At 35.2% G+C, this 24459-nt stretch overlaps 1 protein-coding gene across 8 annotated transcripts in view; it reads right to left on the bottom strand.

Annotated features, from left to right (window-relative positions):
* ADGRL2 (adhesion G protein-coupled receptor L2) overlaps positions 1-24459 on the bottom strand; it is a 603135-nt gene that overhangs the window by 236481 nt on the left and 342195 nt on the right. Inside the window, exon 1 of one of the 8 annotated variants that reach the window (XM_019501506.1) lies at positions 23366-23600. The exons of the other annotated variants lie outside the window; for them this stretch is intronic. The gene's annotated coding sequence lies outside the window, so the exon portion shown is untranslated. Of the gene's footprint in view, positions 1-23365; positions 23601-24459 lie in introns of those variants that run through there. 8 annotated transcript variants of the gene reach the window in all.

Here is a 24459-nt window from a genome sequence, read left to right as displayed (position 1 = left end):
CACTCACCAGCATCCCGCATACACTCAGAAGCCATGATGCTATTACTATCTCTGATAGTAATAAGAAAGAACAGGAGAGGAGAAAAATGTTAGTCAGGACAAATGCCTTGCCTTTAAAAGAAACAATCAATAGCATGGGATGTTTAAATTACCGTCAGAGTAAGCAAGAGATTCCACAGAGCAGACTTGCAGTTATAAGGCTGCTCTGAACCTAAAGAACACTTCAGGGGCTCCACTCTGTATATTAGCAAGAGGAAGTAATGCCTTCTGTCACTCACTGCCAGAAAACAAATCTTCCAGGTATTCCAGTTCATGCCGCTACCATGCTGCATGTTAGAAGGTTTAAAGCTTACAAACAATTAAGCTAACTAAAAGGAAAACCCAAGACACACACACGCTCTTTTTCCATTTTTTTCTCGCCTCACCTTTGTTTCACAGTCAGTCCATTTTCTTTTTTCCTTTCCTGGTTGGTAAAAAGAATTCATCCACACTAACTAAATATTAATAGTAAGCCAGGAAAAGACACTACGAAAAGTTGCACATATAGCCTAAAACCTGTTCCTTGTCCATATATATCACTACAATTTCTAATTATAAAATGTTCTCAGTCTCACATGTGGTCATGTATGCCCTTCTCGTACAATATACAATGAGTTGTGACAGGTCTGTTTCTCATTAAGAGTCTGGTGCTGCAATAAGTCATACCACTCCCATATTAACTGTTGTAATGCTCTACATGCAATTGCATGGGTTGCCTGTACACATCTTACTGCAGGACTGGGTCTAATTTTTTTTGTGTGCGCGTAACAATTAGCAACGAAGGCATGCACAGAATGACTTTGCTTAGCTGTATAAGGAAGTAAGATGTCAATGGTGCATCAGTCTGGTACTGGCACTCTGCGCAGGCATGAAATGGACCCTTTAGAACCATAGTATGACATCAGTAGGTGATAACCTAGTCAAAGTAAAAATGCCCTACTGGGAATACCCAAAACTGCTCTTTTCAAAGGCCATTTCTATGTTTAATTTCAAACTTTTATTCCCAGACACTTCTTCAGGTTTAGGTCTCAGTTTGAGTGAGAACTACTTATGTCCATTTTTTCCTTCTAAATTATTTTTGGGAAATTATCAGCCTGGAAAACATGGAAAGTTGAAAGTAACCAAAAATAGGATTTTGAATAGAAACATCAACTAGAGCAGTTGTTACACTGAGGTAGCATAATTTCAATTTACACTTTTGTTCTCCCTGATATTTTATGTGCTATAAGTTCTCCCCCTCTGGCAAGGGTACTAGAACCAAATATTTTTAAAAGATTTAAGCGCTTCAGAGGGGGAGGGAAATGAAGTGACAATATTTCCCACTAAGTGCCAATATTATGGAGCACAAAAGTTTGACTAATGCCATAGCACATACAATGAGGACTTGAGACAAACATGAGAAACACCGCTGTAAAACAAGGAGTTATTTGATAAAGTGGAACGGAAAAATAAATCTCAAACATCGGAGTTGCTAAAACTACTATGTCTAAATGTGTTTTCTAAAACCTTTTCTGGAGATCTACACAGAAGTAGATTTGAATTCTTTGAATATTAATTTATCTCTGCCTACCATAGATGCAATTCAGGAAGTACTCCAGCCTCAGTTTAACACATCTTCCAAAACCTGATGCAGCTGTTAATAAAGTAATCCCTAATGTTCTCTAATTTCTCCCTAGTTCCATCAACAAAAAACCGATACAAAGCAAAATTTTGTGTCACCAATATATTTAGAGTTTAAATATTTTGATTTATAGTAATTATGCCTGGACATGACGGCAATGACTTGGAAATCTATTTTTTTCTATTCAAGCTTTTTATGGTCTGATTTCTCAACTATGCAAAAGGCTAAAGCTTCAAGGCCTGGAATTGAGAGACAAGTAATATGTTACCATTTTAAAATACATATCATCTACTTGTGAAAATATTATTTGCAAATACTTAATAGTCAACAGGGTAATTCAGAAGCGATAAATATGCCCCTTTTAAGAACAAATGAAGTCTGAATATGTCTATCAACGTTAGTTGCAAGTGAAAAGAGTAGTGAAGGTTACAAAATTTTAATAAGAGCATTATATTATGGTAGTAATAATCTAGGTATTTTATTGGAAGTGAAGTGGATTACTGTAAATGAAATTTTAAAATGTCCTTTCCATTTTACAGATAACACAAAATGACTCTTTTCATGTCTCCAGCGATAAGGATACATTTGCCACACATTTAAATAGTGCCTTCACCCTATCCAACCCTGCTCATGAATTAATAATTTAGTGACATTAATACAAGAAGATAAATGATAAAGAGGTTACAACACAAGGGCCAACAGTACACATATACTTCTTTTAGAACAGTTAATACCTCTCTGACAATTACAGTTAGAACTTTTTAGCAGTTTTCAATGGCATTTTTACAATCTAAACAGCAGCTTATGCACACACAATTTCACACAACTCAAGCTTAATAAATCTCCTGCTGGTCCCAAACAACCATTCTAGGGGATTAAAGTGCAACATCTGCTAACATTAATAAGCATTTTATATACCAATATGTATAAAAGCAGTCTCTACTGAATTATTAGTTTTCTAAAAAAGCTTCTAGTCTGTTTTGGTATAAATTATACCTTTATTGTTTGATGGGTGACTTTAATTTATGACAACGAGGTATATTAAAACAACAGTAACTAACAACTTCAAAATTACCTGGTATCTGAAATTGCCCTTTTTATTGCAGGGCAGCTTTCAAACTGCTTGAAAAAAATAAACTACATATACTCCTGCAAAGTATTTCAGAAAAAAGTACTTTATAGAAGTCTACATGCAAAATACTTTTCAGAAGCCGAAGCTACCAATTACTTTCCAAGGGTCAATTTCTCTAGCATATCTTGCTATAGCTCTGCATTCATTTACTGCTTCCATTTTTTTTCCTGTCGGATAACAGTCTTCCTTGGAAAATCACAATTCTAAAAATTACATTTTAATTGGGATTTTTATATATATTTTAAAAGGAAGAATTTCACAAATCTTAGTTCTTCTCTATTGAGACATATACATTGGTTTGAGCCACAAACATAGCTGGCAAATACTACACACACTTCTATACACAGTCCTGCCAATGCAACTTAACCCCAGCAGTTTGTGTTCTGGACAACTCAATAATGGAGGCTGCCAATCATGCAATGGTTTCCTAATGTGGATAAAATAAGCTAAGATGGACAAATGTATTTCTTTGAATCAAAATTAAATTTGCATCTAGATCTCTAGATATAAGAATGATGAGGGAGGTGAGCCAACATGCCATTTATTTAGATTAATTTTATTTTTACAAGGTATTAATCCCTTCCGACTTTTGCATTACATATCCCTGCCTGACCTTGAATATTGTGCTTAATTTTAACAAATGTTGTTTAGAAAATACATGATGAAATTTATTTAGAAGAGGAAGAATTTTATAAAGGTAAATTGTAAAACGTAAAAAGATAACTTGAGTAATAACGTCACAAAAGGTTCTAGCTTTTGCTACTATTTGACTAACACTAAACAGGTCAGAACAGGCTTTGTAGTTCAGCCATATCAGGCTTTGTAGTTCACACAGTTACCAAGGAGCAATGGATGTGGGGGGGGGAAAACAATGGGGAAAGGTGGGGTGGAGAGGGAAGATGGGGGAATAAACTTTAAGGCATTCAGCCAGGATACAAGTAAATTTAGCACTTTTTTCCTCAAGCTGATGGTTTCTTTTGGTTTCTACTCCTGTAATTTCTTATGTGAACTTTGAAGATAGGAGTGGCTTGCAGGGTGGTGGCTTCCAGTAGGATGGGGAGATTAGGATCCATGGTGACTTACAAAGTCTCCAAAGATTTTTCTAATTAGTTTGAATATCCATTTTTTAAAATTATTTTATTAATGTTAAGTTATGAATAACTAGGTTATTGGATACATAAAATGAAAAATTTGAAGTGATATAAAATTACAGACTCTTTATTATTTTTTAAAGACAAATAGCAGATGAGGTACACTGAGAAGTACTGGCACATCTCAGATGCTCGAGTCACTTAACTTTTTGGCATTCTGCCTCAATCTGTATCCAGAGCATGCTGATCTCTCATAGCATATGCTCACTTTGTCATATGCTAGCCTTACTTATTATTAAAGATTTACTCTTTGCAGTAGCCTGGTGGTTATTTTCAAATCCAGATCACAACCTTCCACAGTTGCTCAGATTAGCATTTGAAATTTAATCAACTTTAATACAGGAATCAAACAACACTGACAATAAATCTAAGTGGCTCCTTTGCACAAAGACATCTGAATATTAAATATGAAATTTAACAGATTTTAATCATTAGAGTTTGTAAACAGTGTAATATATACGTCTGCCCTAATTTAGTAAGATGGAATTTTCACATAACACTCAAACTGAACACAAAAAACTGTTCTGGCATTTCACTAAATTAAAATCTTGAATCCCCTTGCAAGAAATGTACAAACTTAGATTTTATTAATATTTTAAATCAACCTGTATTATTCAGTTTCATATAATGCAATTTATGGGAGTCTTCTGTTATGGCAGCAAAGAGCACAATGAGGTCTTAATCAAATTTTAACATCTGCCGCATGGCAAAGCCACTGAATGGAAGACAACAGCAGGTCAGGCTGAAAATTGAGATTGTTACCAAAAGATTTTTCTCTTTTAAAATCCAGCCATTTATATTTTTTTCAAATACAGGTTTAAGCATTTAGTCACCTTGCTATCAGGGTGACAGAGCAGCTGACAGGTTAATGGGCGAAAATTAGATTGAAGAGAAACCATTCTTGCCTTGCAAAAAAAGTATGAGGTTGGAAAGTACGGAAAAAGCTCAGAACTCAGGGAAGTTTCTCATTTACCAATTTTAAAACTGTAATTAATCCAAATCTTTGGATATCTACATTTCCACCCACCTTGTCCTGCTTTATAAACTCTTTTTCTTTACCCCAGCACCTCTTGCTCTGTCTGCAGCTCTCTCTCTCTCTCACACACACACACACACACACACACACACACACTTTCTACGTGTTACTTATTTTAATTTATACCAGTAAAATGCAAACGTAACCACGTTCAATCTTCTGGGCACCTTTATAATAGTTTACAAATCAGATGCAAAATAAAATCATCAAGCTCATCCAAAAGCTCTAGTAATTACTCACCAAAAATGTGAAGCGTATTGCAGGAGCAACAAAAGCAGCTAAAGAAATATGGAAAGCTAGAAGAAGACACTCCTTCACTCTGACAGTACAAAAGCAGAAGCTGGAAAACTCCTGGGTAGCACGTGAAAGGAAAGAAAGCAGATGGAAGTAGGATGGCCTGGGGGAGAGACAGAAGAAAGAGCAAGTCTCTGTCAAAGATCTGTGCAATGGAAGGAGGGCACCAGGAGTGGAGAAGCTGTCCAGGAGTCTGTGCAAAATACCAATGTGACAGAGGGAACAGGTGAAGACTGATGGCTCAGGAACACAAGTCAACAGGGAATAGAGGAAATGCTGAATAGTACAAGGAAGGGAAGGGGCACAGATGAAGAGAGACAGCAAAAGAGTCTACAGGCAAAAACTACTCAAATGCACTGTCAGAGTTTACCAACAGTTACCACTTTGGAGCCAAACATGCCAGTTACCATTTCTCCTAAACCAAATACAAACTGCAGTAACTGTAAATATTTACTTTTAAACAGTGATCATACTACATCAGAAATTGCATATTACTTTGAGAATTGTCTAAAAAAGCAACAGACATGCAAGATAATTCTTGAGCCAAATTATATTTGAGTAGTTCTGTAAGTATTAAAAGATGCTAGGACGAGATGCACGTATACATGTATGCCCACTTTACAAACTTATTTGGAAACATTACAAAAAGAAACAAACTATAATCAACTGATGGTTTTACAGTGCCAAAAATACATTAAAGTTCATCACAGTACTTCAACACTCCTGCTGCACTTTCCAGGCAATTTATTTTCCAAAATCAAATCCAAACGTGCAATAGAGATCATAACAATATGATCATAACAAATGTCTAATTTGTTTTTGACAGATTACTGAAAGAGGTGAGAAGGATTTTTCTATTTTTTTGGGGGGGGGGGGAGTTGGTGAGGGTCAGTAGAAAATACAGGAATTTTCAAAGCCTATTGTGTGTCTGATAAGTCCTAAGTCTAACTAAGGGAATTTCCCTAGTTTTTTGTCAGCTTTCACTACAGCACTTGTGACATTACCATGTGCCAACATAGACTCTAGAGCTGCCTCTGTTCTGTTTTAGTAAGTTAACCTTTAGTCAAGAGACAAACTGATGCCTTTTCACCAACCCCCCCCAAAAAACAATGTCCCAGATTTTCTACAAATACAAATATATACTGTATTCATCTCATGCTATATGTCAAATACAATTTAAAATAAATACGGCATTAGTTTTCAACAACCGAGATGTGAACCACAATAACTCTAATACACTACTAGTCCAAGAACACAATATTGAAAATGAAATCATAAGCATTATAGTCAAGCTGTCCTGCAATACTGTTATCTACAACTAAGAAAAGTGTCCATATTGTCTAGTTAACTGGGATTTGAGCTGCAGGACCTGGGTCCTCTTCCTCATACTAGCACTGAGTTACTGTGAAACTGGGAAAACCACCTATTTTCCCTGTGATTCAGTTTCATTACCTGTAAGACTGGGTTAATAACATATGCCCATCTATGCAAACTTCTGTGAGAGTTTCAAATAAAAAAGTATTATGTTATATCATATTACATTACATTATTAAAACCAGTCATTTATGAGTAGGAACTCATGCATAATCCATCAATGTATTTCATTCCATTCATTCTGTTTTGAAAGTATTTAGTTCAACCACAATATGAAAGCCAGGAATAAAAACATATTCCAAAACGATGTAGATAAACAGATCTTTTCAACAATGTAAATACAATGTTGAACACTACATTTCTTCTCTAAGAATGTATTTGTCTTGCAATGATCAGTGACAGTTCTGGCAATAGGGTCCAATTCCCTCCAACGTCTAATCAGCATGTACCTTAATTACTTTAATTTTCATAAAGCATTGATTTCCTAAGGCCTAGTTTTGGCACAAAGTATACTTGCCACATACTTGTATTTTGAGCTCCATTAAATAAGCCACAATTATTAAAATTTTATCGTTATATTTTTTAGTTATACTGGGATGTAGCTCATTAAAATGGGGTAAAATATGCCACTGTATGGGGAAGAAAAGTATTACTGTCCTTCTATGAAGGACCAAGGCATCAATAATTCAAGTTGATTGGGAAACACTATTCAACAAGATGATTAATTTTTAAGAATGTAGCAAACACTGCAAAACAATTAAAATTTTACAAGAACCTTCAAGAACGTTTGCAAATATGACGTTTTTGAGTAACGAAGCTGAGTTTAGGTCTTGTCTTGTTCCCTGAAAAAAATCTAAAAAAATCAGGGATTCTGGTATTGCTCAGGGAACAGCAGTTAGTTGTATAGTCATTTGTATACAAACAAGATATCCACTGAAGTAATAACATTGATACATACTGCAGCTTGTGGCTTAGGGCTTCCTTACTCAACCCTACTGCCTAGGAGAAAGATAATAAGAGACATACAATTTAGCAGGGCCAAATCCTATTTATTCTGCATCTGGCACACCCAAAATGATTTCCACTAGCATCAGAGGTTACTGGTTCTTAGCAACAACTCATGACAGTCAGGAGTTCTCAAATCATGAATCCTGTGACAGTCAGGAATCTTAGGTACTCCTGTAAGTTTTCACAAAAAAGACAATGAAGTGGCAGGCTGAGAAGCCCATTCCAGGTAGCCCGCAGGTGTGAGATTTTATTTAAATGTCACTTTTTTGGTTTTATAGTTTTAGCTCCCATGTTTTCTTTCTGGCATTTACTGCTCATGTGAACTAATATCCAAAAAGCTCACTTGTTACAAAATAAACACAACAAAATATACAAACAAAAAAAACAGAGAGAAAGAAGTTACATAATACCCTCTATATCAGAGGTTTCTGAACCTTTTCTTATTGCATACCCCTTTCCAGATTTATCAGCTGCCTATGTACCCCTACCACATTTTATATTTTAACCCCTTAACTGCCAATCATAATTAAAATTAAATCCACCATTACACAAATTTATCCCACATGTACCCCCACAGATACGTACCTCCAGAAGTATATGTACTACAGTTCAAGAACCCCTGCTCTATACATTTACCATTCCCTGAATACCAGTCGTACAACTGGGTTTAGTTATTAGTGTAAATGTAGTAGTACAAAAAGGTCTCTAGTTCCTTGTGTCTATACATGTCCTCTCTGAATCATCCCTATACTTTGGTATCTGGCCAATTTGTAGTCAAAGATCACTGCAGGGTTAGAGATGGTAAACCACAATTTTCTTGAAAGTGCAGGATAAAGCATTTATTGTTTGTAAATCCTGACAGCGCTTCCATAATGAATTTAGTTTACATTCAAATATTATAAAGTTTTTTATTTAATTAAGACGCATCTCTAGCATAATTGTCTTGTGTTAAGTTACTTTCACTCACTCCCAACTGCTAGAATTTTTAGAGGTATAAGAAAAGCATTAACAAAAACAGATAGCTAATGGGGAGGAGGAAGGAAAGGGTAAAAAAGCAGAGGACTACAGTAATTTAAAACCCATTTCTGAATGTTAACACTTTATTGTCCTTGGGCAGACAGAAATGGAAGATAAAAGCTAAAATACTCTTTAATTTTATAGCCTAAGGGTTATATGCTTAAAAGGAAAGAGCATGTAGAAAAATACAATGTCTCCCTCAACCCGTCTGTTCTTTGAAATGTCTTCATTAAAATGGAGATTTTGACTTTTGACTGTGATCAGAAAAAGAACTAACATCAAAACCAAACATCTTCATTTGGAGATGGCTCATTCTTAAGAGTTTAGTGTTTTCTCATAACGACTCATAGTGACCATCACACACTTTTTTTCTTTATGATAGATGGGATTACCTCTGGTTCTTGATGATTAGCTAGAATAGGAGTACTTGGTACCTTTGTTTTTATCATAAAACAACTGAAAGAATCTAACTGCGAATTAAAATTTGCACCATAGAAGGAATCATTACTTTCTAGCAGATAAGTGTCATATACAATGTTGAATATATTGAGACATTGTCTAATATTTAACTCTCTCTCTTTAGAGTTCTAAATCATAAGCCAGGATTAGAAAAATAAGTGTTCTGATATAGGCAAAACAAGAAAAAAAAAACACAAAAAAAAAAACTTTGACTTGCCGGTGCCCAGAATGAAATATCACTGAACCTAGTTCATAATCCAAGTAGTAAAACTACCTCTTCAAGTGTCAGTAAGAGCCGAATGAAATCTTTTCAGTACTTAAGAATCACAACTCCAGTGTTATCAGACATATCTGCAAAATGAGTTGGGTGTTTCTGAAGACAATATCTCCCAAACAGAGCACTTAAACAGTTGCTTTTTTTTTTTTTTTAAATGATTCGACTAGAATCATAATTTTACATACATAGCTGAGAAATTTTCAGGTATGAGCTAAGTAGGTATGTGGTATGTAAAAATGTATTCCTTTTTTCAAAATCAAGACAAACATGAAAAATGGTGGTAATTCAGGAAAAAGCTTATTTTTTTAAATAGACATGTTATAAGCAAGCAAATAGCTATAAGTCAGTGGAACTGGTCAGGAGAAGCTGTTTCAAATAACTTCACTGGATTAAAAAAAATAAGTAAGTAACAAATGTCAATTTCTTAATTTTTTCCAAATGAACTGTAAGTAGTGAAAAAAATCATTTCTACACAAATTTAAATGAGTGTATTCTCATAGTATCTCATAGTCAGCTTACTGTAAATTTTGATTCATTTGTTACTTTTAGTATCAGTAGAATGCGCAACTTTTTTTTCTTTTTTTTTCAAATGAATACCTATTTAGGGGGAAAAAAACCTTCAGATGTAGATACTGATTTTTTATATATATCCAGTAAGGTAAATTCTATAGGAATAGGAGTTTTACAGCATTTTGGCAAGCAAACAGAAGACAACCCAAATCAAAGCCGGGCAAGAAGCATTCAGATAAAAAACATATTCCAAATACAGCCACAATTTAATGTTGATTATTGATCAAGCACAGTACAAAAACCACATTGATTTTTGTATACATCGTTGTATTATTTACAGATTATAAATCACCATATAAATTTTATAAATCACCAGAAGCAGTATGTTACAAAAGATGCTGTTACCAGAATACCTTGATGTGCAGAAGTACTTGAATTTTGTGCAGATGACAGCTAGTATGAAGAATTTCATTCTTAGGTGCATTTCAAAGGCTGTATTGCTTTCATGTACTCTCTGCTGCAGATTTTTCTCTTATAAGCTCATAGCAGCTGATTACTTACATTCTGATTGCTGAATACAAAAATTTTATTAGTTACAACTACTCTGCTCTTCTGAAGACTCAAAGAACATCCAGAAATTCAAAACATAAATCCCTTCACTACACACAAACATCATCCAAAGGTAGTTAAAGATAACCTGCCAACACAAGCTCAATTTTTATGCACACTGCTAATAAAATGATTTCATTTATTTTTGTGCTATAAATAATTACAATGCCATTAAATTCAGTTTAAGATTTATGCAAAAAAAAATCAATAAAAATAAAAATGCCTTGCATCTTTCCTTTGTTTTACATTTCTGTGCAAATATTTTGAAAATGTCTAAACAAAAAATGTAAGAATGACAGCATTCAATTAAGATCCAAATGCATCTAAACATTTAATTTACCATACCTATCATTTATCTTACTAAATTCATTAGAAAGTTCTTTTTACTGTAATTATGTATGTGAATAATGAACAGGTTAATACACTCAACCTACTACTTCCTGATTCCTTTCCTTTTAAATCTTACACTTCCATGCAATCTTTATATTCAAAACATGACATTTTTTTTAGGCTGGTTCTCGATAATTTTCCCCTCACTACTTATTTTAGGTTTTAAAATTTTAATAAGCTTTTCTTTTGCATTTCATTCTTGTTAAATACATATAGCCCATATACAGTCCTCAACAATGCAAACAGTTGCTCTCCCTCTTAAAGCAATGGGAGCACTACACAGTTCAGAGGGTACCATTTGTCCTTTTGTATTTTTTTTACTTAAAATAAAATTACTATTGTGTTTCAAAGGTCAACATAAACACTTACTGAGGTGTTTCTTCAAAAGTGAATGTTATTTCTCAGGTATTAATTCCCATTTTATATAATAAAGATCCAAGAAAACATAGCTGTTTGATCTTTTGGCTCAAGGTATACATAGGAGAGATATGGGAATTACTGACAATATATGTAGCTCATGAATGACAAAACAATTTCTAAAAATTGAGCTTTGTCCTTCCTTAGAATAATTAATTTTAACCCCCTTTGATACAAAAGTGATAACCCACTAAGAATCTCAATGTTTAAGCTACAGTGGGAAATGCACATTAAATATTTCCTACCATGTGTGTTTACATGTGTATACTAAAAAACGAGGAAAATCTTGTTGAAACCTGCATATATTTTTCCACTACTTAGCTATAATCATTTGACAGAAATATGAATTGTGAAGTTCAAAAAAATATATAAATATTGACAATTATCTAGCTCAACAACCAATGCCAAATATTTCATTTCTTTCACTTACACATTTAACAACAACATCTGTGTTCATGCACAAATATATACACATATAATGCTGGAATGCTTTTCAGCAATGAAAATAGCCATGCATACCCTTGCTTAATGTAGAAAGATCTAATTATTTTCTTAAACTATTTCAGGAAAATAGAGATCTTTCACATACTTAAGGTCTTTGCTCTATTATCATTAATTTACATTTCAAATTCTCAACATAAAATTTATATTAATAATATTTTGAATTTTCTATTCTTATGCAGGTAATTTGTAGAGGACTTCACGTATTTTGTTCAGTCATTCCCCTGAAGTATCTTCCTAATATAACATAATTAATTTAATAAATGGAATGAAGTGTGGCATATAGCTTCCTCTCAAAACTGTGATAATGTTTCCCTACTCTTATTCTTTCTATGAAGAAGAGTATAATGGTTTTGGGTTTTTTTGTTTTGAAATCCAGAAATTCATGCATGTAGAAATAATATAAACGCGATAGATTATAGTCTTTTATTGTTGTTACTCTTTTAAATAACTTCTATAGCCAGTTACAATAAATAAACCCAAACTAAACACGTAATGATTGTTGCATTTCAATATACAATCTAACCCTGTAACTAGTTGGAAAAATTGGTGGGTGCTAGCAGTTAGCTAAATAATGAACTTGCCATCACACAGATGTACCCTAACAAAACGTAAGTATAGAGGGGGTCTTGTTCATACTAAAGCTAAAACAAAGTAATACTCCTTTCTGCAAGTATGATTTATAAAGAAGAACTTCTGATATAACATTTAGAAACATCATTGTCCTACCTTCAAAAATGTAAAACTCCAGTACGACTTAATCCAATCTGTGTTATTCCCACAACCAGCATTATTCCCACACTTCCTAATTCTTATTGCATTTTATAGCACAATCTTCACTAGGCTGAAATTCTGAGCAATCCTTACCTCACAGGGAAAAAAAACACTGTGCAAAAAAAGATTATGTTCATCACCTCCCTATTATTCCTCACTGAGATTAATTTAAGAAACCTCTCGCTCTTCATCATCAGTTTATACAATAGTATTTTCACAAACAAATAAGAATGCAACTTTGCCACCCCGGTACCTGTCAAAATCTTTATAAAAGACAGCATTTATATATTTTCTGTAAGCCTTACCATTATAATCCTATTGGAGTGTAATTGCTGTGGCTAATATTCTTACCCTTTTATGAAAATGCTCAACATAAATGTGGCACTGAGTTGTTAAGATAATACATGATCATGCTGTGAGAGGGTAATACCTATACAATAGCCCTTGCCAATACCATAAATCTCTTTATTAGACAACAACCTATTACAGGAGATCTACTTAACTGTTTCCCTACTTAGAGGGCCATTTGGTGTTACAATAACAAGCTGACTTTTCACATTAGCAAGGATTAGCCAGTATAAATAATAAATCGGCACAGAGATGGTGCTGCTTTAGACATGGTAAACCCTTCCTGGGTGTTTAAAATAATAACTCAAAATGTGACTATGAGACTACTTTCTGTTGCACATATATGTTAAGTTTACGGCTCTGTAATAAACTAACAGAAATGCACTCTCAAACCAATTTTCAGGGAGAATTTATTACAAGTCAACATGTTATTGAGTGCTGTTTCTGTTTTATGGAATGTGCAACTATGCATAATGCTTTATTGCATAAGAGTATCATTGAAAATAGCTTGCAAACTTACTAAAATATTTTAAATGAAAAAGACTGCCACCATTTTCAGAACTAAATAACACAGGATTTATTTTAAAACCCTCTATTATGCTTCTTGCTCAGCAAGCTACACTAGATTAAAAATAAATTATTGTATATACTAGAAAGGTCTTAACTTTTTGCAGGATCAAAGAGTTTCACCACCCACAAACTTATAAAGCAAATTTGTTAGTGCAGACTTCAGAATTATTTTGTTCATTCTGCTAGACTTAAAAAACAAACAAACAAACAAGTTTCAAATGCAAGTATTCTGCTTCTTGAAACAGTCATATTTTAAAGTAACCTTAACGCAAATATTTCCTGTTTCACTGATTTTTTCAGTCAGCAATTTTCTAAAAAGCTTAATGTTGGACACAACTGCTAGTTGTCTTGTTTACGTTCCATTCACTTATCTGTAAATTAAATGCAGGTAAAACTGTTAAATTCATTAATCTTTTTCTTTTTTTGTAGAAGTTAAGAGTTAACCTTGCATCCACAATGTAGACCTCATTATCATTAACACAAAGATATTAAGTATTTAACTATTCCTTTCTGTTTAGCACACTGTACACTGCATACAAAGTTTCTGAAGTCCTTACGTAACTATATTATCTACCTAATGTCCATAGGATATTTGTATGAAGAGAGGAGATAGTTTATGCAACTAACAGATTCGTAGTGTTCCACTTCCCAGAGTTTTTTGGGACCAGTATGTATAGAATAAGAAGGCCCGATTGTACACTCACCATGGAAGAAATACATTTCCTGCAATATGTTGCTTGTTTTAAATAAAAAAAATATACAGGCTTTCCATATGAAATATTTTTAGTGTAAAGGCTAGCTGCTTGGCTTTCTAAATTTTTCCCATTGTTTAGTCACAGAAAAACCCTTAAGCAAGCTTTCTTACAGCCCTTTTTCTGTATTGCCTCAATATAACAGAGAATACTCAATGAAATGAAATTGTATTTACTGGAAACATTTCAGCCCTCAATGTCTTGATTACTCTGATTATCTCATATACAAGCTCCCTCTGCAGGTAATAAGTAGAGCTAGCAAAAATATGTGAAAAATTCTAGTAATAGCCAGCACTAAAAAAAGAGAGACAACTGGTCATCATTTTAAATAAATTCACCCCAAATAGCCTTTTCTGAAGCAAAGTACTACAAACAACAACCTTAAAATTGTTACTGGCTCCTTGCATCTATTCCTGTCCTTCAAAAAATTTAGCATGGTGCTTTAACCTTTTACATATGAAGATACACAGGCATCCTTTTTGAAGTCATCTAAATTCTTTCGGGGAAGAAAAAACATTGCCCTGTTTACAGGGAGCCAACCTGAAATATTAGAGCACCCAAAACAAAACAACACATCCACCCTATCTGATATGTTTCCCTAACCTAAAAACAAACAGACAGCAGCACTGTGTCTCTATTTACTATTGGAGATAAGCCCCTATACCACCTTGGGTTATGTTTCCCCTGCAGTTTATAATCAATTAAGTTTAACACAAATTTTTAACAGTAGCCACACTGCCATATTTAAGTCTACAGCCGTTTGGATAAAATGTACATTTTTCATATCGTTTTATTTCAGTTGCATGCAGACTAGACTGCTCGACTTCCAACAGGCATTTTCTTCCTCTTGAAAAATCTTTAGTTTGTTCTTCATAACATACAAACCATGGACTTTCTTGATAAAAATCACTTCAACAAGAATGGCTTAGGGCTTCATTATACAAAGCAATTAATGGTTAAAAGACAAAAATTAAACCGTTGTCCTACCTGGCCTCTAGTCCTCAGGTCTCAAAAAACTGGGAAGCTAAAAGAGTGGCAGTAATGTTCATTTATTTTCTGTAGTGAGTTGAATCTTTCTTTCAAGTGTCAAATCCTACTTGCCTTACTCCTGCAGGAGGGCTATTAAAGGGTTATTAAAAACTGAAAGGGTCCTAAAGGGATTTGTCTTTCAACTAAAAATATAACCTGCAATGGTTTCAATATCAGGTTGAATTAAAAAACTATAGACAATATTATTTTTTAAACCACATTTAAATGATATTCTAGTAAGTGTATAACATTTACACAAGACAGCTATAAGGCAAATTTGGGGAATTCATTTGTGGACAATGGCTGGCAAGTGCTGAGCTCTTTTCTCCTGCAAGTCATTAACTAGATCCACAGCCTGCAATTACCAGGTGCTATCATGTAACTCCTGAAATGGGTAAGACTGACATAGTAGGGCAAAGTGGGGAAAAAGTAACTACTTGAAGAGAAGAAGATCTTGCCAATGACTGTACAAGATTACTGTTCATGAGAAAGGGCAAGGAGAAAGGACATTTTGTTTCCCTCTCAAATGTCTTGTCACTCTCCTGTCTTCCCGCACTAAGCCATTCCCAACTCTTCCCTTTTCTCAGTTTAACACGGCTGGCTACTAATGCACCCGAACATTAGAACCAGCTTCTCCTCTCACATCAATTTTACACCGTTGTAGACTCACTGATTTCAGAACAAGACCATTTGCTTCAGATTTACTTTGGTATACATGACAGAAGAAGCACCCTTACCAGACAAGGAGCAATTTAGTTAAAGTGGACCAAATCACATCTGTAAACCGATACCTTCAATCTTCCAATGCTTAAACGTAAAACCTACCATACAAAATACCTGTGAAGCGATATTTTAAGAGCCATTTTATTTATTCAGACCTAGGGGTCATGTCATCCCTGATGTTCTGAACTCAGCTTTATATTCAATCAGTTCAAACAGGAAAAAAAAAGTTTGGATCGAACTGATAAGATGGTAAAATGAGTAGAACAACATCCGAGTCAAATCATCTTCTCACACACAAACTGAAATAATTTATTTGCCAAAAAACCGCAAATCAACACAACTATTTCTTGCATTTTTTAAAAAATTCCTTTTATTCAGAATTGATACTGACCACTGCTACAGAACTGATATGGAATGCTGCTCAAAATGGTAGAGAGACTAAAGAGATGTTATGCCATAACGCGTTACCTTTTGAAGTCAAGCAAATATTTTTAAAGACTGGTAATAAAGATAAAATGTTAAAGTCCCTCTTGCAGTATACCATCTCCCCCTCAACACGGGAGCACTACTGTGAAAAGGAAGACCACTACAATGCACATGAGGCTCCATCAACAACAAAGCAAGAATTAGAATCTAAAACAAGGTCAATTGTCCCCTCCCCAGCTGCCAGAAACAATTTTTGACAGTAATGGGTGTTAGATTATTCTGTCATCTGGATTCAGAGCAATAATTAGTTTGAGGTGTTGATTGATATAAAAATACTAACAGAGGACACAAGGTACAGCTCAAAGAAACGAGGAGACCTGGCTAAATGAAAGCCTGAGGATGTTATCATGTCTAAAAGCAACCAAATAGGTGGCACAGATTACAAAAAGTAAATTTTCTCTGACACCATATTACTGATACTAAAGGAACTGAAAAACATGTATGCAAAGATCTAATTTTATACTCAAAAATCTCTACAGAGATTGTACAGAAACTGAGTATTTAGTTATCCTGTAGTGCTTTCCTTTAAAACAACCCCCCCCCCCCAAAAAATAAATAATGGAATAGCTTTGTTCATTTCCTATCTTTACTACAGATGATATAATGCCTGCATCAAGGAACAAAGTAGTATACCTTGTACAGCATCTGAAGTCAAGATTTAAAAACTAGTCCTTGTGATAGCCAAATGCAAATCTCTTAAGAAAAACTACTACCCCTCCTCGTAATTTAACTAAGCATTGGAGTTAATCTGAACAAGTAATATATAAAATTTAAATATACCTTAAGAAGAAATCAGACAGCATTTGATATAAAAATCACCTTGCATTAGGCCTTTCCTTCCCATACCACCACATCGGCAAAGGAAGGATGCGTCGGTGCTACACCTGTTTAAAAATGCAGTTAAAATAAAAAGAACATTTTTTTCGGAGCAACTTATGAGTCAGTGAACACAGCAGAGATGGACTTAGGTTCCGCCATGTTGACATGATAAAATGGTACATAGATAAGATTCCCTAGGACGAGAAAAAATTCACAGCTACATTATTTAAAATAGAATATTTTAAACTATCATCTACATAACAGGCCCCTGAAGTCTTCTGGGTTTTAAACAGATTTCTTTGAAAGTAGATGCTTTTAGCCCTGAAATACAGCTATTGAGACTTAATCCCTTTGTGCGAATGTTAATGTTTGTAATGTACTCCTCACAGATTAGAAAAATCAATGACAAGACCAAGAGAGGCCCCATTTTCTTAAGCACGTTCCCTTGTCAGACAGTGATTAATGCTGTGCTCTGTAGAGGGAGACATTACATCCAGCTAAAACAGACCTAAATATTACCCTTAAGCAGAAGTCTGTTTTAAACATCTCTATTTAAAGTGACATTTCTTCTCTCTTTTCAACCAGTTTCTCTCACAAGTTCCAGTGAGCTGACTTTGTGACTGCCAGATGGTTGACTCATTGTAACTTGTTTTGCCTGCCCTTGTAGCAAAGTTAGTTTGGTGACTGAACAAAGCAAGTTGTGATTTGATCAGGAAAAATGCAAATGCATAGTCCAGCAGGAGTTCAGTCAAGCACAAGGTAGCCTACCTTCCATTAGAATTGCAGGTACAATTCAAATTAAATAGTTTACATGAAAGGGCTAAAGATAAATACTTGGGTCACTAAATATTGAGAAAAATATTTGTGTACTAAAAAGTACCAGCGGCTATTTTATTCGGAGAAGATGAGTAAAGGGAGGGGTTTTTTGGTAATACAACACAGATGAGAAAGAGGACACAACCAGGGCCACTCTGAAAAGTAATTACATTTTATCTCTTGCCATTCAGTCTGAAATATCTGCCAAGGTATTTACATTTGTCAGTTACAAGTACAACAAGCTAGATAGGGGGAAAAATAGTTTTGATCACTTATCTGAAGAAAATATGATTTCTTTAGCAAATAGCATTAATTTAATCTGTTTTATAAAAGTTATTGTTAGATCTTTTGACTTATCTGTAACTGCTATTGTAAGAATAAAAATAGAAATGAATACACCATTCAAAGAAATAACCAAATAACAGATCACGTGCAGAACAGTCAATATTCTTCTCACTGTACAAGAAATATGCAAACTTTTGATAATATTAACCAATTTAGACACTGCTGACAAGTTCCTACTAACCAAGGTAATCTCATTTCTGGTGCTTTGCAGTATAAATTGATTTTTTTTCCTCTTAGCTACTCTGGTAATTGAACAAATTCATACAACTGTGATGGGATTTTACGTACCAGCACACAACACATAAAATCTTCTAGAAAGATGAAGTATATTACTTCATTAAACTACTTTTTTGTTGTAATTAAACAAGTTGTATTTAAGCTTGCTTTGTGCCACAAAAGCAATCAATAGCATTTTGCTGTAGGCTGCACTTTACCTGCAGGTGTTAAGCATTGTGTTTGTTTCAGTCAGTATGCAATGCTTTTGATTATTATGCTTTTCAAAATAATTTTTGGCAAATAACAGGCTAGCGTCAATTCAGTAGTAGCAATAATACCCAATGAAAGTCAAAAACGAAAGACATCATAACATATGCAAATTATATATTCCTTCCAAGTCTCATAAAAGTACTCAATTTAATATAATGAGTCATTACCTGGGCAATGCTATAATTCAGAATCTGATCAAGGACCCTTTTCTTTAAGAATCAATTACTGGTTTAAAATTATCAGCTGTATCTTAAGAGTGTTGTACTGGTTTTAATAGCCATTAAGTTGCATCATTTTTATAAGTTAGCTCACTAGTAATAAGCAGTACACACACGTGAAACCCAAATTTTAGAAGCCTGTAAATTTCATACACTGATGGATGAAAATGTATGCATGTCAAGAAAATACGGTTATTGAACAGGGCTTTACGAGGGACAATTTTAAACTTATCTTTTTAGTGAAGATGCTTAAATTGAAAGTAGCATGTTCACTGAAGAAAAAAACATTTCCTTCTCTACGGTGATGTTTTCTAATACACAACATTATCACTATCCTACTACTCTTACTTTAAATCCTGCTGGAACTCAAATATAGCTATCTTTCAAAACTATTTAAATATGAACATCGCTATTAACAGTATTAAAAAATGTCTTATAACAGTTCCCCCTCCACACCCCCACTACTTATTTTGACATCCAGTTACAATTCAAAGACAGTTCAGATCTTTTGGTTATTACAAATGGAAGGATTTGTGTGTGTGGCGGGGGGAGGACATTAGCTTTAAGGTTAAAAGCTATACATAAATACCTGAGAAGCTGTATATCTTGCAATCCCAAACTTTTTCACATCATAAATTTAAGAAATATCAGTCTTCCAAAAATATCTAAAAAACAACTCTTTAACATGTTATGTGACTTGATTATAATTGGACTGTTTGCTCTAAAGCATGTTGCTTTATAACTGACTACTTATCTACCTATGCATGAATATGATTTCAATTTTACACCAGACAGTTTAACTTCTTCTTTTCCACTTCACCTGGTAAAATCATTAATTGCTACTTCAGGTTCTTGTACCATCCGTCACCCGCATACTTCCCAATGGAAATACCACAGCTCATGGAAAATATATTGCATTTTTTATATAAAAACATCTTTAGAGTTTATTGGTAAAAGTGTCTTTATTAGGAAATAAACTAAGTTCAGCAAGATATGTTTTATGAAACATCAACAATATTGTTTTCTAAACTAAAGTGAATACACTCAATGGAAGTAATAGGAGCAATGACTAACAAATAAACATACAAGTATCCAATAAGCTTTTCCAAGTTAAGCTTGCCAAAATAACATGATGATCTGTTTCTAATTCTGTTTTTCCCCTAAACAGAATATTATGTAAACATCCCTGTACTGCACCTATATTGGATATGCACTGTTAGAATTGCTAACTTATGCTAGACTTCATAATAAAAAATTTAAAATTTTATTTGCAATATTTGCCCAAATATGGCATTATCTTTCTAAAATATTTAACTAAAAAGATTGAAACATGTCAAATAATTTATAATACATCAATCAGTTCCTACTACTAAATATTCCTTTGTTTGAAATTATTTAATTTAAAAAGTAGCCATGGGTGGAGTGATTAACCGAGATGGTCTTGAAAATACATATAAGGCAAGGATTTTTGTGGGATATATCCTTCATTGGACCAACTGCTTGGCTAAACCATAGTAAAAAATTCATGTTAAGAGAAGACTTGTTTAGAAACAAAAATCAAATGTTAGTGTCTGTATTATTAAAAAAAATAAAAAAAACCCTAGATAAATTTGTAAAACTGTGCCACTTTGATTATTTTAATTTCATTAAGTTATTTTCTTACCAATCTAAAAATTCCCTGAGTACCCCTTCTCCTGATTTAAAGCATTAAAAGCAATGAGATAAATAAAACATGGAGAAAGCTTCTGAAGTGATCAAATAAGGACTAACTACTAAGCAAACTTTGGTTTTTAAAGCTCTCCTCTTGTTCATTTTAAGGAAGGAAACACCCAGAAGCCTAGTGTTAATGTCTCTGCTGATTGTAAAAATTGCTGCAATAAAAACTCCCAACTGCTTGTCTTAAATTAAGATCTGCAGGACTACATGTGAGATCTGTATCTTTGCATTAGTTTCTTATAACATTTGGAAGTTTGGTTGCTTGCTTTGATGTTGGCTTATTAATGAGCAGGGGAACCAAAAGCCAGAAAAAAACGTTTACTGGAAATTCTCAAGTCAAAACCTGAAGTAATTGGTTTGTTCTACCCCACATGATTCAATATCCTGATTTCCCCAACTGGCAGCTCCCAAAGCTATCTGAATGTCTAGGTTCCTTTTCTCTTGCCAACACATAGTAACCCAGAGTGATTGAAAATGGCAGCTGAAGTGCTGCTGCAGTACATTAATTTCTTCTCTAAGTGGTCCAATTTTGTCATCTGAATGTTGAAAATCTTCTTTCCACTGCATTTTGCACCGTTAGAGATTCATTAAATTTGGGGTTGCCATCATATAAACTGAAGTGCAACCTTTTCAAAGACAATTTTTAGATTATCCCTAATAGCTCCAAAGAATAATACACTTTCTTTATAGCACTCTGCATTCAAAGCAGACTTGTTAACAGCAACTTAAGTGTGATAATGGCAATTACATCAATATGTTCCTTTTATACCACCACAAGATACTGCTTTAGACAGCTGAAGGCATTAGGTAAATAAACTGCTGAAAATTATTTCAAAGTAGTAACACAATTATAGGACCTCTAAACTCTTCTATCTACAGAATACTGAGATGTTCTTTGTTTGGGGATATGAATGGTCTAAATAAATTATTAAATTAACTACAGTTTGTGTTGAGACTGTTTTACCATGAAGTTCAGTTTCTTTATTAAAATGAAAGTAATAGGAGTTCTTGATCAACAAACCAAAGAGAAAACTAACTGATGTAAAGAACCAAGGTACCTATGAAACACTGAAATTCATTTTTTTAATGTAAACTAGATATTTTATTCAGCTAAGAGATTTGGGAGATGGAAATTTATTTTTTGCCAAAGATAAGAGAACAGAATACATTCCCCCAGAACCATCTACTCTCTGGAAAAGCGCCCAACTTATTGAAGGATAACTGCATTTTGCTTGGCTCTTGGTTTGCCATATTATGAATATTGATTTTTAAAGATAATGAAAGGGTAGACCAAGTCATATCTCTTTGCAAACACAGGAAAACAACAGTATCCAATGAATCAAAAATTGTGTAAATATGACAGTCATGTAAACCAACTTGGATGATAAATATTCTACTACAAGACCGGCACAGCCTGTCCTTGCTATTTTAAGTATAAGTATTACAGCACAAATATTAACAGCAACATAACTTTGTTTTTTATAATCCAAACATATCCTACTAAGTCAGATCACATCAAGTTTTTATATCCCACATTACTCAGAATATAAATTAAACTGAAACATATGAGTGGAGCAATGAATGTGCTGGGGGGGTGGAAATTCTATATCAAATGTTTTCTTTTATCCTTGTCTAGGGACAAAAGTACATTTCCTTCAAAGGTCTGGATTTTAAAGGTTTTTCATTTCAAGATTTCATTCGTTTTCTAAAGTAATTAGGAGTTCTTTCCTATTCAGACCCCCTAATGCAATAATGTGTAGGCCATACCCAAAGCATGAGTCCAGCAGAAAAGGCTTTCTAAATCCCACTAACAGACAGGGGACACCAGAAGCTATGCAACAGTGGCTGTCATAAAAGGTCACACTTTTTCTTGGAACAAACCATTAATCAATAGAAAATAATTGTCTGACCATTTGCAAGGGCTCTGCAGCAAAGAGACAATGTTTTTCACTCACATAATTACAAAACAGTAAAAGTTCAGAAACATAACCCAAATCCACCTCCCCATTTTACCTCTTTACAATTCCCACTGCCCTTTGGGCCTCTGCTTGGAAGCAAATGGAAGAGAAGCTGAAGTTTTCTCAATTGAGCTGGAGCTAAGAAACCTTTGATATGCTAATCGCCCCCTTCAAACGGTAAGAATTCACACTTGCATTAATTCAAACAATTTGTGCAGAATGATGTGAAATGGCACCTCTTTTAGTGGCAAGTAACAAAAGGAGGGAATCGGAGTGTCTGAAGAAACCAAACAACGGCACATTTGTTCTGCTGAATTCCACCGTGCACCATGACATTTCTATGCAAAGAAAGACACACCTGAACCCCAGCAGATACCCACGTCCTTCCTGCCAAACCGCCTCCAAACCCCACTCTCTCCAAGGCGACAGGGATTTCTCAGAGCCCAAAACAGTCGAGGTGCCCCCCCACCCCCCTCCCTGCTGCACTTACTTTGTTTCCCGTCTCCAGATGGCCCCAGCTTTCTACAAGCACAAATCAAAAGCCCTCCTTAGTCCACAACTGGGGCGCGTTCTGCATGTCTCTGGCTAAGAGCTGGTTGATCTGGCTCTTCGGGAGGCCGCAGGAGGAGTTGTTATAATCAATCTGCAACAGGTAATTATTTACTAAACGGATGCAACTTTCCTCGTTGTGCAACTGGAGTTCGGCAGAGATCAGACTTGGCGGGGCCTGTTCCGCGCACCCACCCACACTCTCTCTCTCACACACACACTCACTCACACACACACACACACACACACGCACACAGGCAAATGAATGAACTAACCACGTCAAGGCACTACTCTGAGCCCGGGGAGGGGGGGAAGAGGAGGAGGGAGGGCGAGCAAGGCGGAGCGGCTCCGTGCGCAGGGAAGAATGCCGGAGCAAAGCGGAGACCGAGGAGAGAAAGGGCTGCTTTGCTGTGCTAACGGGAACCATATGGCTCCTGCTGCGACTTCCAGGCGTCCGGGCCCCCTCAGAGGAGCTGCTCAGCCCGGCCCCTTTCAGGGGGCGCCTGGCAGGAGCCCCTCACCCCGGCGGGCCCGGCAGAGCGCAGCTCGGACGCAAAGTTACACAGGCCGAGGTGTCCCCCCGCGCCCCGCCGCCGGCTGCATGTCGCGGTCACCTGCGCCGCCCGCCCGCAGGCCTCCCGTGTCATGCCTTGTTGTAATGAAAATAAATAGATGGTTCTAAGCAAAAGGCTGCCCTTTGTCTGCCCCAATGCCAAGGGCGTTACACATGACTCCAACATCCCCTTTATCATGTCCCAAGCCTCGCAGGTGTTATACTAGTATCTGACCCTTCTGTGCCCCTCTGGTGCCTCTTTCTCTGTGTGCCTGTCACTGGACTCTCCCCAACTCATGTACCCCTTTCTCCAGGCTCTAATGAGGCCTCCAAACCTCCACTTATAGCCTCATCCCTGTCCTCTGGTGCAAACTGTAACACAAGCATAATCCCCTGGGCTATAATGTTAACACTAGAAAGGACAACAACACTATGCCCCTTTAAGGGGAGAAACTTCCACCCTTAGCACAACATGCCCCTAG

Source organism: Gavialis gangeticus, unplaced genomic scaffold, assembly GCF_001723915.1.
Source record: "Gavialis gangeticus isolate Ggan-Ray unplaced genomic scaffold, GavGan_comp1, whole genome shotgun sequence".
NCBI lineage: Eukaryota > Metazoa > Chordata > Crocodylia > Gavialidae > Gavialis > Gavialis gangeticus.
Note: the sequence above shows the minus strand (reverse complement) of the source record. Positions and strands in the feature narration are given on the sequence as shown.